General features: G+C 39.8%; 1 protein-coding gene across 11 annotated transcripts in view; it reads left to right on the top strand.

Annotated features, from left to right (window-relative positions):
- Positions 1–4,587: 4,587 nt before the first annotated feature.
- Positions 4,588–14,916, top strand: part of eya4 (EYA transcriptional coactivator and phosphatase 4) — a 138,009-nt gene continuing 127,680 nt past the window's right edge. For 2 of the 11 annotated variants that reach the window (XM_062978480.1, XM_008114553.3), the window contains exon 1: positions 4,590–5,144. The gene's annotated coding sequence lies outside the window, so the exon portion shown is untranslated. Of the gene's footprint in view, positions 5,145–5,953; positions 6,358–14,916 lie in introns of those variants that run through there. The other 9 variants (XM_062978459.1, XM_003223295.4, XM_003223296.4 and 6 more) reach the window with 7 other exon arrangements.

The raw sequence follows: 14,916 nt of genomic DNA, 5'->3' as shown, positions 1-14,916 counted from the left end.
TTTAAGGGCAGGGAACCTTGCATTTTGTTTACATATCTAAAGCTATGAAGCATATAGGGATTTTAAAAAAATTACAGGGTATTAGTGTATATATTTATTTGTGTAGAAATGCATATCTGCTCATTAGTTTTTTAAAAGTGCTAAACTTACAAGAAAGTTTACAGTTGATAGCCAGTAATAACTTGTTTACTGAATCTGAAGCTGAACTTGTATGCATGTTGAATTACTGAAGAGTATAGATGCCTCATTTGTTTTACTTGAAATCTGAGACCCATTCATTTTTACTTTGTAAGAGTGAGAAGCTCTAAGTTGGCAAGATCATCAGTATATCATCTACTACAGACTGATGAACTTCCTATCAGATGAAAGCAAGGCTGCCCAAGTATAAAATGAGGCAGGCTAAAGAAATTATGTGCCTGGCAGCACATGTTCTTGCTCCCGACTTGCAAAGAATCTCATCAAATAAAAAAGGAGTGAAGTTGCACATGGTAACGCAGCATATTTGAGCTCATGAAGCCAGAAGCCCAGGAAACCAAAAATCTTACATGAAAAATAATTAAACATTACAGTAGAAATATACTAAAAATTAACTGGTACAAAGAGTCAACTGTGTTAACCGAAGCAAAATATATCTGCCATATAGCAACCTTGTTACAAGAGCTCCACTTGCTGCCCTTCTGTTTCTGGGCTCAATTCGGAGTGCTGATTATAATCTATAAAGCTCTCTATGGTGTAAGTCTAGGCCAGTGGTTCTCAACCTCTGGGTCCCCAGATGTTTTGGCCTTCAACTCCCAGAAATCCTAACAGCTGGTAAACTGGCTAGGATTTCTGAAAGTTGTAGGCCAAAACACCCGGGGACCCATAGGTTGAGAACCACTGGCCTAAGCTATCTGACATATTGTATTTCTCCATTTGAATCTGCCAAAGCCCTAAGATCGTTGTCTCAGTCTGACCACCTTCAAAGCAAAAGCTGGAAGACATGTGAGACAGGGCCTTCTCAGTGGTTGCCTCAAGGTGCTGGAACTCTGTTTTATTTTAGCAGGCTTTCACACTTGCAGTGTTTTGTTTTGTTTTTAAGAATGGGCTTTTAAGAAGATTCTTTGCTTTTTGCTGAACTGTATTTTAAACCATTTTATCCATTGTAGGTGTATGTTAAATTGTTTTAATATTGTGAGCACACTAATTAATTAGATTTTAATGTTGACATTTGCATAGTTTAGCTATAGTGTACATGTGTAAATGGTAAGCTACCGTGAGTCCCATTTTGGAAAAAAAAAGGTGAGCTATAAATAATGATGATGGTAACAATAACAATGTCAAATTTGACAAGATTTTGAGGGGCCAAGTGTGAAGAGTTTCTTGTATTGGACTGGAATATGTTGAGGTATGTTAGCTCCCTGATATTTCATCCAACTGTCAGGAATACATACATTAATGTCATCAGTACTGCACCAGGATAGTTGCTTCCCTCTGCTTTCAATCTCAGTTGCATGCACAAACCACACTGGCATACAGTGGTGAGAAGATACCACATAATTGGGCTAGCCTGTATTTTCCCTCCATTCAAATATAACCAGAATATAATAGGAAGAACCTGTTGACAGACTACTCTGACCTGCAAAAGTGATGTCAAGATGACTTGGCACCTTTTAGATGTCTCTGGCTTAAAGTTTTTGGGAAATTGATTACCCCAATCCCTCCCCACTCTGAAATAAAATTAGCACTTGCAATCACAATGTTTATTCAATTTAGGAGTAGATAGATTAGGTAACTAAATCCAAAGGCTAGACATGTCCTTATCTGGCCCACATCTTCTGCCATGCTTTCACCTGTCCTTTCCTAGGTACTAAAATTATAATAATAATGTTAAGGTTGAACCATAAGGATACCCAAGACTCAAACTACAAACAACATAGTGAGTCTGGTGTGCAGATACAGAACAGTATAAATGGTGCATAACTCATTACCTCTTGATGCAAACATGAGAACATTGGAGCCCAAATGGGATGACTTCCACTTTTGAATGCATATTCACTTTTGAATGCATACTATTCACATATTTTCATCTGCTGTAGAGGGTAAGTTGTACATCAGGAAGAAGTGTCTGTCTTCCTACAGCCCAAGGCATAGTGACTGACAAAGTTAAAGGACCACACAGGGAGTAACCAAGTGTCATCTGAATCCCTGCTTTTATGGTCACCTAAAATTTGTCACTACAGGTGATATGGTCAGCTTTGCTGATGGCAATAGGGCACCCCCAAACTCTTTGCTGCTTTGGTAAAAGCAGAATGCTACACAAAGGTCTGGTGTACAGGTGCTTGTAATGAATGCAAGATGGATCAGCTTCAGGCTTACATGTTTTACTACACAGCCCAAGCATTTGCTTCTGGTTAGACCATAAGCAAAGCATGACTGTGGCAGACACTCCTATTATTCGCCCCAGTACTTGATAATCAAAGATATAGATTTTCTGAATATAACAGTTTTATTTGCAGCTGATAATAATCTAATAGAGTTGTCCTTCCTATACCTATACAGGCCTTTTGTTTGGCTGGAGCACAAAGCTCTACCCAACACCTGTACTTGCTATCTGCAAAATGGAAATGCAGGTGTTGGCATAGCCACATACCCACAATGTTGTATACTCTGCCAATTACCCGGAAAAACAATGTAGTGTAGTACAGCCATCTGTCACAAATCATAACAGTTGCAGCTTCTCCAGGAAAGAAGTGAGCATGCTGGGTTAGTATCTAACATCCAAGTTTCATGGGATCCAATAGAAAGTGCCATATTGTTTCACATGCAACCCATTAAAAGCCATGGAAAATTCCACAGCATCTTTAAGACTTGTTTCATTTATGTAGTCTTAACAATCCACTTTACTCTGATGAAGCAAGTTACAGCACACAAAATAGCTATGAGTTTGATATAATGTCCAGAGACACCAAAGGACTGTACTTTTTGCTGCAAAAGATTAAAATGTAATTTTCTTGTAATTTCACATCAAGTTGACTTAGACCCATGCCAATCCTGTGGAGGAAGCCTTCCAGAATTGAGCTTACTGATAGCTCTGTTCAGGTCTATGACTCAACTATCCTTTGTACAAGGGTACAGGGTTGAGTATCCCTTGTCCAAAATACTTGGAATCAGAAGTATTTTGGATTTCTCATTCTTTTGGAATACCTGTGCATATGCATACATATTATGAAGATGAGGTCCAAGTCTAAACAACATGAAATGCATTGCGATTTCATATATAGCCTGAATAATTTTGTGCACAAATGGTTTTGGTACATTGAACGCTCAGAAAGCAAGGCAGTTGGTATTTCAGCCAGCCCTATGGACCATTTCGGAGTATTTTGGAAGTCTGGATCTGGGATGCTCAACTTGTACACTTTTATCCTTGACCTTCTGTACACCCATTTTGAGCAAGGACTTGTCTGTCCTTCTGAAGGGCTTGTCTGGAAAATGTAATCTGTAATATAAATGCTTGTGAGTGGGGTTTTAGGAAGGTACACCGGAGATGCATTTGTAAGGGAATGCCTTTCTTGAGGTCTAAAAGGTGGTGCTTTCCCCTTCTCTGAGGCTCCATCTACAGGGCCATACAATGCAGTTGAGAGAGAGAGGCCAAAACTAACAAAATAAAGTTCAACAGGGACAAATACAAGATACTCCACTTAGGCAGAAAAAATGAAATGCAAAGATACAGAATGGGGGACGCCTGGCTCAACAACAGTACGTGTGAAAAAGATCATGGAGTCCTCATGGACAAGTTAAACATGAGCCTACAATGTGATGCGGCGGCGAAAAAAGCCAATGGGATTTTGGCCTGCATAAATAGGAGAATAGTGTCTAGATCCAGGGAAGTCATGCTACCCCTCTATTCTGCCTTGGTCAGACCACACCTGGAATACTGTGTCCAATTCTGGGCAGATGTTGACAAGCTGGAATGTGTCCAGAGGAGGGCAACTAAAATGATCAAGGGTCTCAGAACAAGCTCTATGAAGAGCAGCCTAAAGAGCTGGGCATGTTTAGCCTGCAGAAGAGAAGGCTGAGAGAAGACACAATGAGGGCCATGTATAAATATGTGAGGGGAAGTCATAGGGAGAAGGAAGGAAGCTTGTTTCCTGCTGCCCTGGAGACTAGGAGGCAGAACAATTGCCATTTGTAAGGGAATGCATTTCTTGAGGCCGAAAAGGTGGTGCTTCCCCCCCCCCCCTCTCTGGGGCTCCTTTTACAGCAGTGGTTCTCAACCTGTGGTTCCTCAGATGTTTTGGCTTTCCTCTCCCAGAAATCCTAACAGCTGGTAAACTGGCTGGGATTTCTGGGAACTGTAGGCCAAAACACCAGGGAATCCACAGGTTGAGATCCACTGTTCTACGGGGCCATACAATGCTGCTGATCTGCATTATGTGGCAGTGTAGACCAGGCATGGGCACACTTGGGCCCTCCAGGTGTTTCGGACTTCAACTCCCACAATGCCTAACAGCCTGAGGGCTGTTCCAAAACACCTGGAGGGCCCATGTTGGCGCATGCCTGGAGTAGCCTCATAACGCAGTTCAACTGTACTCTCTGTGGGTGTAGACGGGGCCTGAGCTCGCCAGCCCAGTTCCGCCGAGGCGGGAAGGGTCCTGGGAGGAAGGGCGGGCCGTGGGGCAGGCCCACGTGCGGCGCGCTCCGTCCCCCGCCCACGGCCCGCGCGAGGGAGCCGCCAATGACGGCGCGGGGCCGCGGCGGTAAACATGCCCACTCTGGCCTCCTCCGCCTGACACCGCCGCAGAAGGCGCCACGGGGCGAAACAAGCGGGCCGCCAGGCAGTTGGGCACTCGGCGCGCTTTTCCTGCCCCCGTGGCCAGTCCACTTGCCGGACGGACATCCCTCTGAAAGGGAAAACCGCCCTCCCTCCCTCTCCGCCGCCTCAAGCTCGACGGGCGCCTCCGCTGCCCGCATCTCCCTTCACTCCCTTCGAAAGGTTCCACTCGGAGGCGTCGTTGTGCTGAGGGGACACTTTCCCTCCGGCTGTCGTTTCCCAAAGTGCGCGAAGGGGCCCTGCTTTGGGAAGGGATGCTCCCACCGCCTTTCCCTCCGCGCTTCGACCGGGGAGAGGGTGCCCAGCCGTAGGGAGCAGCGTCCGGAGGAGGGAGGTGAGTGAGTGAGCGAGCGAGTGAGCGGGGCTCTTTGCCTTGACCCCTCTCCCCTTCACGCCACGCATTTCTTCCCTCGGAGTTGGAGCCGGGCGTCCCTGCCTTCCCTTTCCAAAACAACCACGAGAAACGCAGCGTCTCTTCCCCCCCCCCCCCCTCTCTCTCGGGGGAAATACGTTGGAGAATCAGCCCTGCAAAAGTTGGGTTGTGCATTTTCCGGGCTGTATGGCTATGTTCCAGAAGCATTCTCTCCGGACGTTTCGCCCACATCTATGGCAGGCCTCCTCAGAGGTTGTGAGGTGTATTAGAAACTAGGTCAATGGGCTTTATATATCTGTGGAAGGTCCAGGGCGGGAGAAAGAACTCTTGTCTGCTGGAGGCCAGTGTGAATGTTGTGATTAATAACCTTGATTAGCATTAATGGCCTCGCAAGCTTCATTCCTGCCTGGTGGAATCCTTTGTTCGGAGGTGTTAGCTGCCCGATTGATTGTTTGGAATTCCTCTGTTTTCTCTGTCTTCTGTCCTGATTTGAGAGTTTTTTAAATACTGGTAGCCAGATTTTGTTCATGTTCATGGTTTCCTCCTTCCTGTTGAAATTATCCGTATGTTTGTGGATTTCAAAGGCAAAAGTTGCTGCTGAGGACGGGACTTGGGGGGGGGGGGCAGGGAGCAAGGCAAGGGGTGCCCCGTTTCCTGCTCTAGTAAGTAGCGTGTGGTCCACATTCCCAGCGCTTCTCTCCCACTCGTCAGGTAACGAAGAGCCTTGGGCGCATTTGAGCAGGGAACGTCCCACTCCACACGGGGCATATAACTCCGCGAAACCCGGCTGCCGCTCCTTGACGCTCCGGTTCGGATTTCGTGTTCTGTTTCCGCCGCTTTGTCCCGTTCTCCCTTCTCCCTCCGGGGTGGGGGTTCAGCTTGAGATAGTCCTGGGCGCAGGGCCGGGTGGAAATAGCCGCAGACATCCCACCAGACTCTGCAAAGTTTGCCCTGCTTGGTTTCCCGCGACGTGGATCCATCTCTAAGCCTCACGATGGGGACTGAATGCCCAACTCTGCGCGTTTCCCGTCTCGGACTGTAAAGCTTGGGTCTGGAAGAGGGATGACTTTCCAAGGTCTCCTTTTGCTATGTTCTGCCTTTCGAAGCCCTGGCTGTTCGTGCTGCTAAGGAGGCAGGAATCGGTCTGATTTCAGTTTTCAGCGAAGGGAGAAAGGTATGGGACGTAAGGCTGTCTTTTGTTCGCTTAAGTTCTGCCTTTGCTGTTGTGTGTCCTGTACAAGGTGAAAGTCATACCAAACATCGCCTGCATGGATGACTTCTTGTGAGGGAAAGGAAACCAGATGCGGCGAGCAGTCCAGGCAGGATGGGATGTTTTGATCGGGAAGCACTTGCACGTGGAGTCGCTTCTTGTGTCTGTTTCTCTTGGAATTTGTTCGCCTTCATCCCAGTAGGCAGGCCAGGAGCCGCGGTGGTGCAGTGGGTTAACCCAGGCATGGGCAAACTTGGACCCTCCAGGGGTTTTGGACTTCAACTCCCACAATTCCTAACAGCTAACCGGCTGAGGGTCCAAGTTTGCCCATGCCTGGGTTAAACCCTTGTGCCAGCCGGACTCCTGACCTGAAGGTTGCCGGTTTGAATCCGCAAGGCAGGGGTGAGCTCCCATGTGTCAGCTCTAGCTTGCCAGGCCATGAGAGAAGCCTTCCAGCAGGATGGTAACACATCCTGGCGTCCCCTGGGCAACGTCTCTGTAGAAGACACCAGAGGTGATTTGCAGTATGTTCTCAAATCGCTTCTGACACGATTAAGAAGTTTGGTCATTAAATTTATATTCTGCGTGTCAGCAATTGCTTCCAAAGGGTGGCATAGAACTGGAACTGGAGGATGGACTTTTGGAACTATTGTATTATACTTGTCCTTTATGTGGTTTTTCAATTAATAGGGAAAATGCAAATAGGTAAAGTTGTTTGTGATTGGGTTTAAGGTACTGTTGCCTGCTTTTTAAAGTGGTGCTGTCCTCTTCTCTGCATTCATTTCATTGGATGCTGTGAGGAGGAACCATTAGCATACAAAGTGGTGATTTTCCAAGGAAGCTTCAGCGATTAGCTGTGTGGTTTTGTTACCTGAGTGAGAAGGCTACTGGAATGAAAGGATGGTCAAATTTTCATGTTAATTTGATTCAATCCATGGTCATACATTGATGTATTTTTATTTTGCAAAAACCACAGTGAACTGAGTATATTCTATGTACTCAGTAATTAATTAAAATATTATGTCAGTCCATTTGCAGTGTTGAGTTCTGCTATGTTGATTACACTAATTCATCACTTTCCCCAGATCTGAAGTTTCTGCGTACTCCTTTTTCTATTATCATTTGTTTTTTGGCTTTTTGAGGCACTTCTTGGGATCCAACCACTAACTTTTCTCTATTTTCATGAAGACGATTTCTGTTCAAAGATTTTCTCCCTTCTTGATAATCAGTTATTTATTTCATCCGGATTGGATTAAACCGGGAATAGAAACATTCTCCTTAATTTGTCATCAATTAATATTTAATTATACATAATTTGCATGTAAACAGAAGAAGATTCAAGATTCAAAAGCATTGCTGATATTACTGTTGTGCAATACTCTGGCTTCTTTGCAATGGATTTTTTTTGTTCTCAGTCTGAGTGTCTGTATTACAAAACAAAATCCACCTGTTTACTAATGTTCTATCAATGTAATTAGTAACAGAAAACTTTGTTTCTTTTTGAAATATTATAGCATTTTTTCACTGTGTTATTTCTTCAGGGACAGTTGTACACAATGTATTTATAATCTTCCATTTATTTACAGTAGAAAACTGCATTGGCATTAAATGGCTTAGAGCTCATGGATAAAATTCTGAATCATAGAGCACTAACCATGGGTTTCTCTCTTACATAGTAAACCTGAAATTATCATTAGCTAAATTCATGAGAAATCCGTATTTTAGGATTTGTTCCTATACATGCAAACGTACAAGTTCTATTCATATTATCGAGACATCTTTTCAAGGAAATCTTTTAAAGATGGGGACACTAATTTTTGTTTGCCTGTGAGGCAGACTTAAGACACAAACAAGAACACTTGTAATAAATTAGCATTTTTAAAACTCTGTTTAATTACTTATCAGTGGCATATGCTTGTGATAAGATAGTAGTGAATAGCTTATTACTGACCAGATTTTCAAATGTTTTAATAATAATATTAATATTAATAATAATAATAATATACTTTATTTATAGACCGCCCTATCTCCCCGAAGGGCTCATAACAGTTTCCAATACATATGGCAAACATTCAATGCCAGGAAATGGACATAATAATAAATTGCATCAAAACAATGCACATCAAAGAAAACAGAAAGAAACAGGCCAACAATAAATGTGCATTATTAAAAGACATTACATTGATGCCCAGAACTTCTGCTTTTCTATAAAAACTGTATTTTGCCCTCCTGTAAGTAGAAATTCAATTGCGGGTTGGATAGACACTCAGTTCCTTATAATATACTCCTTTATTTCTTTTGCAACATTTTTATTTTAAAATATTAAAATGAAGACTTTTATATAAACCGTGGCAAAAGCAGGTTTTCTTTTTTTAACTTGGGGAGTTTATTTGGCATAGTTTTATAAAGCAGCTGCTGATCATATTTCATAGAGCTGTTAAAGCACTTAAAACCTAAAATTAGGTACTGTCTGGTAGTAAATATTTCAAATCGCTGTTGAAGAAATAAGTGGAGAAGTGAGTCTTTAAAATCCATTGCTTAACAAAACCAAGCAGTACTTCACATTTTTTTTATTTTAAAAACCCCAACTAAATCAATTTGCTTCTTTATATAATATGCTTTCTAGTTTTCTTTTACAACTAACTCTTCTATTGAGAGACTTAAAATGTTTTCATCATATTGATATGTTTATTTGGAAATGGTAAACATGATATTTGGTCATTAAAAACTATTCTTTCTACTGCAAAGAGGAAACATACTACCATAATATTACTTCTTAAACATACTATGGAACAGAAAGGAGCACTTTCACCTGCTTCCTATGAGGAAGGCTTAACATATTCCACAGAGTGTGAATTTTTCTCACATTTTCAAACCAGTGACCCACCACGAGTTTTATGGAATAGTGTCTGATACTAAAATATTTATTTTGTTTATTAACCAAAAAAGGAATTATCAGAAATGAGCTGAAAATAAAAGCTTTGCATGAGGCTAAAAACTGACTTGCATTTACTTGTCAAGCATTTAAAAGCATATAAATCATCCTGAGGCAGCAGATTTAGTAGCAGCATCACACCCATTACAATATCCTACAATAATGCCATAAGGTTGTGCTATGTGGCTGCCTTAGTAGCTGCCTGGACATATATCTTGGAGGACAAGATATAACTATTTTTAATAAACACATGTCTATACTTATTGTTACTTCAGATGGGTTTAACAATGCTTTTCATTATTTTGCTAGACAGTAATTTTTATACATTTATCTCAGTGGTTTGATTGTAAACAACACAGCTTTACAAGAGACACAATGGGTTTTTAAAATAATACTACTACTACTATGGTATATTGGTCAAGTACATGTTCTCCTTTTTATTGAAATGTACTAATTGATCTTGACAGCACAGCCATAGTAATTCAGTTTCATATTAAACACATTCCTCTTATTTTTAGTTACCCAATGTCCTGCATAAAACCTTTCATGTTTAAAATTTTAAAAAAATTATTGTTATGAATGAACTTGTTTATAGATTAAACTTATTTATATGAATGAAACTTAGAAAAAGAGATCAATATGCTAATGAGTTGAAATAAATGAAGAGTTTTTGGTACTGATGCAGTCCATTAAACTGTATACGCATTAAACTCTGTTTTGTGGAAAGTAAAATTGGACACATATTTGATGTATATGTTTATCCCAAAAGCACTTTTAGTTTTGTTAGTTATTTATGTCTTCAGATTTTTGTTTTGTTTTGTAATTATTACTGATCAGTTGATGGGTTTACTAACACAAAATGAGAACTGCTCTAGTTCTACTCATAAAACAGTAAAAGTTTCCCCTTGACATTAAGTCTAATCAAATCCAACTCTGGGGGGGGGGGGGGTGGTGGTGGTGCTCATCTCCATTTCTAAACCGAAATGCCAGCATTATCCATAGACACCTCCTAGGTCATGTGGCTGGCATGACTGCATGGAGCATTGTTACCTTCCCGTTGAAGCGGTAGCTATTGATCTACTCACATTTGCATGTTTTCGAACTGTTTAGTTGGCACAAGTAAAGGGCTAACAATGGGAGCTCACCCCATCTGCAGATTCGAACTAAGTTCTACAACTTAGCAGTTTAACCCGCTGTGCCACTGTGGCCCCACTCTACTAATACCAATCTGTGAAAGCTGATATAATGTGTTGGCTGCTTTTGGGCATCTCAACAAACTGTTGTTATTGTGTGAATCACAATAAGCCTATCATGTATAATTTTGGTTTATTATAACAAGAATGAACTTCACAAAGTTATGAGTCCATGCAGTCCTTTCTTGCCTCTCCTACCAGCATTCACAAGGAGAACACTGAATACAGTTTGGTGTTTTATCTTACCCTTAAACTATAGTTAATGCTAATTGTAGTTTGTTGAAACAAGCCAGCTTTATAACCCATGATCTAAAGGTAGTTGGTTTGGAAGAACCTGTAGTTAATAACACTTTGATGGGTTCAAGTGGAACGTGAAGCAGTGGCTTATCAGAAAAGGGAAGCATGAGATTTTGGTTACTTCCTTATAGCAGTGACATAGGAGGAAAGACCAAAGCATAAAAAGGGAGCCTGATGCTTGTTCTATCTCATGATAGATAACAGTTGTGGCATGCCATTGTGTATTGTGATATCTAAACGCAATTTGTATTCAGCATTTGTGGGCTTATATCAAGGATGGAGAACCTGTGACCTTCCAAGTGTTCTTGGATTCCAATTCTTGTCATTCCTCTCTGCTGGCTGTGGAGGCAAGAACTGATGGAAGTTACAGCCTACCAACATTGGAGAGCCACATTTTCTCAAGCCTTGATTTTCCTCTATAATTTTTAGTAAATACATTTACAGGTGAACATCTGGAACACTTACTCTGTGGAGTCTTAATGTAAAATATGGTATGTTGATTTTCAGCTGGGCATTTAAAGTTTTTAGACCTATACACATTACCATTTTTGATCAAGTATTTTTTAGTTTTTCAATTTCTTTCAGTTTGACAATTTTTATTTTTTGTTTTTACTATTTGTGTATTTTTTTCCTATAAAGATGTGGGTTTTACTGCAAATACAAGAATGTAATTTCAGGACTTTAATTTCGAAATATTCTGCTAAATTAGTCAAGAGAGGTCATTTTTATTCAGTCTACACTGCATCAGATAAAAGAAATGAAAGTGATGTTTCCTCCCAACAGCCCACATTTCCTAAAAGTATTGTATAAAGAAGAGATTTCTGATTTTTCATTCTTTTGGCTGTAAATAATAATTAGTAAATTCAGTAATTCAACCTGATGCTATAACATAATGTTTATTTGCATTTGAGGATCTGTAACTGATTGTTTATTAAAGGTTATAGAATAATGAACTCCTATTGAATGATACAATAAATACTTTTGATTGTATTGTATATTTTATTGATGTTTCTTTTATTTCATTGGAATTAGTAATGTAAACTGCCATAGTTCTTGATGTTACTGAGGACAAGTAGAAAGTAGATGTACATTAAAGTACACTAAAGGACCATGATCCAAATCACAATAATTCAGTTCTCTTTGTTGGTAATGGAAAATACAAAATCTTGAGAGCGTAACATAAGGCAAATTATGCCACCATATCACATAGCAAAACACTTTAGGTATTAAAAGAACTTTTAAAAGCAGTTTTATATATGAAGTTTTTTTTTCCTTAAGTCAAAAATCCCACTAGGCATACTGGAATCCAAAGATGGCTAATGTATTTCTGGTCTTGGCTAGAATTTAACCCAGAAATACTTAACTCTAATTAAACCATTATGGTGCTAATCAGGATTCTGAAGGGTTAAGCCAGAAACCTAGTTATATTATAGATTAGAAAATCATGTTGAAATAACTTGAAACAACTAATTGAATACATGTAACTGAAAAAGAGACACACATTTTTTTTAAAAAAAACTATCCAGGCAGTGATGCAGACACAGACCTGGAGCAGGTCTGGGAGTCAGTTTTCTGCTCCTGGTTTCTCTGGGGGATGCATGGTCTGCCAAAAATGCTATGACGTGAAATAAAAAACCCAGCAAAATCAGTGGTGTGTAGAACAGTGTTTGGAGGCACTGCAACCTTTTGCGATTGTTCCTTTCGCGGAGCCTTCCAAGACACACAATGCACTCTTTCTCTTTCTGACAAAAAAGAGAGTGACCCTGGAAGACTGAAAGAGGTGAAAACTACGTCTTTATTCTAACCATCCATTCTGGAAGTTCAGATACGATATTATTTGTTCAGACTAGATCCTTGATATTTAGAGCATTTGGATACATAGCTAACTCTTAACTTTTAAAATAATGGTAAAAGTTGCATGCAAATGGTTGGCCCTGAGATAAACCCCAAGTGAGGAATAATGTTGGCCCCTTTATACAAACTAAGTTTTGCAGTATGTACTGTGTGGGGTTGTAAAGAAAATGAAGAAGGCAGAAGAGTAAATACCTGATAGAGTAAAATGGTGCCATGTTCATCTTTTTATGTAGAAAAAAATCAAATTGGAAATTGAAAAAGAAATATGCTTCAGTGCTTTTAAATGGACGTTGATATTTGCAGTGAGTGCCTGGGCAGCTTGTAGAATGTGACACTGAGCTCAGTGCCATGTTGTTCAAGTTTAGTGTACTGTCCATCATGTCCGTCCCTGTGGCTAATGCTTCACCAAGCCTTCATTGACGTTTCAGCTTTGGGCACAAACATGTAACTATATTTCTTCATTTATCATCAAAGAATTGTTAGGATCAAGTATCAAAAAGTAAAATTAGTTGAAGATGAAGTCTTCATTCTGGCTTGTTTGTTTTTTGCTACCACATGTGGAATTCATTTGTGAGTTTAGTTAAATTGTTCAAATGTGTCTGTGTGTGCATTCAGATTACCTGTCAATTTATGATGACCCCATGAATTTCATGGGTTTTTCTTAGGCAAGAAATACTCAAGGCAACTTTAGCAGTTATACCTATTGTAATATTGGGCACAACAAGAGCACCCTGATTATGGCTTCTTTTAAGGTAAACAACATATTTTGTTGTAGTTTTGGGTGCATTTGAGAATCTGATCTGTTAGCATATGGACTAGTTTTGTAAATTAATATGAAGTATTGTAGGCAGTGGGAGAGAGTAAAAGACAGAAGACAGGAGCAGAAAGAGAGAAATGACTATCTGGCTCCAGATCCATCGACCTTTTGCAGCAGCTGTGGTCCTCTAAAAATTCTCTTTAAGATAATGTAGCTTTTGATACATTTGGCAAAAAAGCACAAAAACAAAAAACACCCTAGTTTATCTTATATTGTCAGAATGAAACACACTGGGCTCAACTCTAAATGAAGTCTGAACAACTGTCAGTGTTCTGCCAGATCTTATTTTACTTTGTGTTAGATGGCAGTTCCATTTTACTGGTGAAACTGGGGAATAACATGTATTAAAACTTGGTGAGATTAGGAATATTGTTGGCAGCTTGCTTTCCACCTGCATAAGAATGATCATAAATTGTTCCAATTGAGAGACCTATAAAATATGCAGGCTGTATCAAAGTGAATTTTATGGAACTAACTTCCAATACAGAGATGTATATTATTTCTAAGTTTGAAGGAGGAAGAGGATAGATTATTGCTATTTTTTCATTGTGTGATTTGTTGAATTTGTTTATGAGAGTTACATATTCTAGGGATTTTCTTAACAAACAGTATGATATAAAACCAATAAAATACCTCAGCAATCTAGTGAGCCACAGCATCACCCACATAACTTTATTTTAAAATGGAATGCTATATAGTGTGTTATAAGTACCATAATTCATATCCAAACCACTGATTGCATTTGGATGTAATGCAAAACCATATATTGTAGAGTTATGTTAAAAAGTGAAATATCTCGATGTTTCCCAAGTAAAAGATCCTCACTTCTGGATCTATTCAGGTGTGCTAGAAATGTGTCAGATTTTGTATAAAATGTTGTGCTGGTGCTCTGTTTATCTGTAATGTGCATAGTTGGTTTATTTTGCACTCTGGTGCATTGATGAAAATTATTGGCTGAACAAATCTGCACTGGATACAGTGTTGTGTTTCAATGTACTTGAAAGAATATATAAAAGTTGTCCTGATTTGTATAAGTATGATACTTAATAGTTACTCCTACCTGTTAAATGAAGTTAGAAGATTATTTTTAAGTGGAAGTGTTGTTGGAAAACTGGGCAAAAAACTGCCGCTATATGAAGAAATCGCCATAGTGGTAAAATATTTCTGTGTGGCTAAATCAGAAAGGTTTAAGAACAAACATTCTGAATATATAAGATAATTCAGCTAGACATTCTTCCTAATGATTGTTTCATTGGACCATCTACAAATTGTAAGTCCTTTTACAGTTCTGCTTTAATGGAGGGGAAATGCAAAATGTGTATTCTGATCCATTTGTTGAATGTAAGCTGAGGACACATGTCATGGTGTGCATGTGCCATTGCATGAATAAAGTCTTTATAAAAGGATAATTCTTTGTACACCGAGAA

The sequence above is a fragment of the Anolis carolinensis genome, chromosome 1 (genome assembly GCF_035594765.1).
Source record: "Anolis carolinensis isolate JA03-04 chromosome 1, rAnoCar3.1.pri, whole genome shotgun sequence".
Lineage (NCBI taxonomy): Eukaryota > Metazoa > Chordata > Lepidosauria > Squamata > Dactyloidae > Anolis > Anolis carolinensis.
This window is presented reverse-complemented; position numbering and strand designations above follow the sequence as displayed.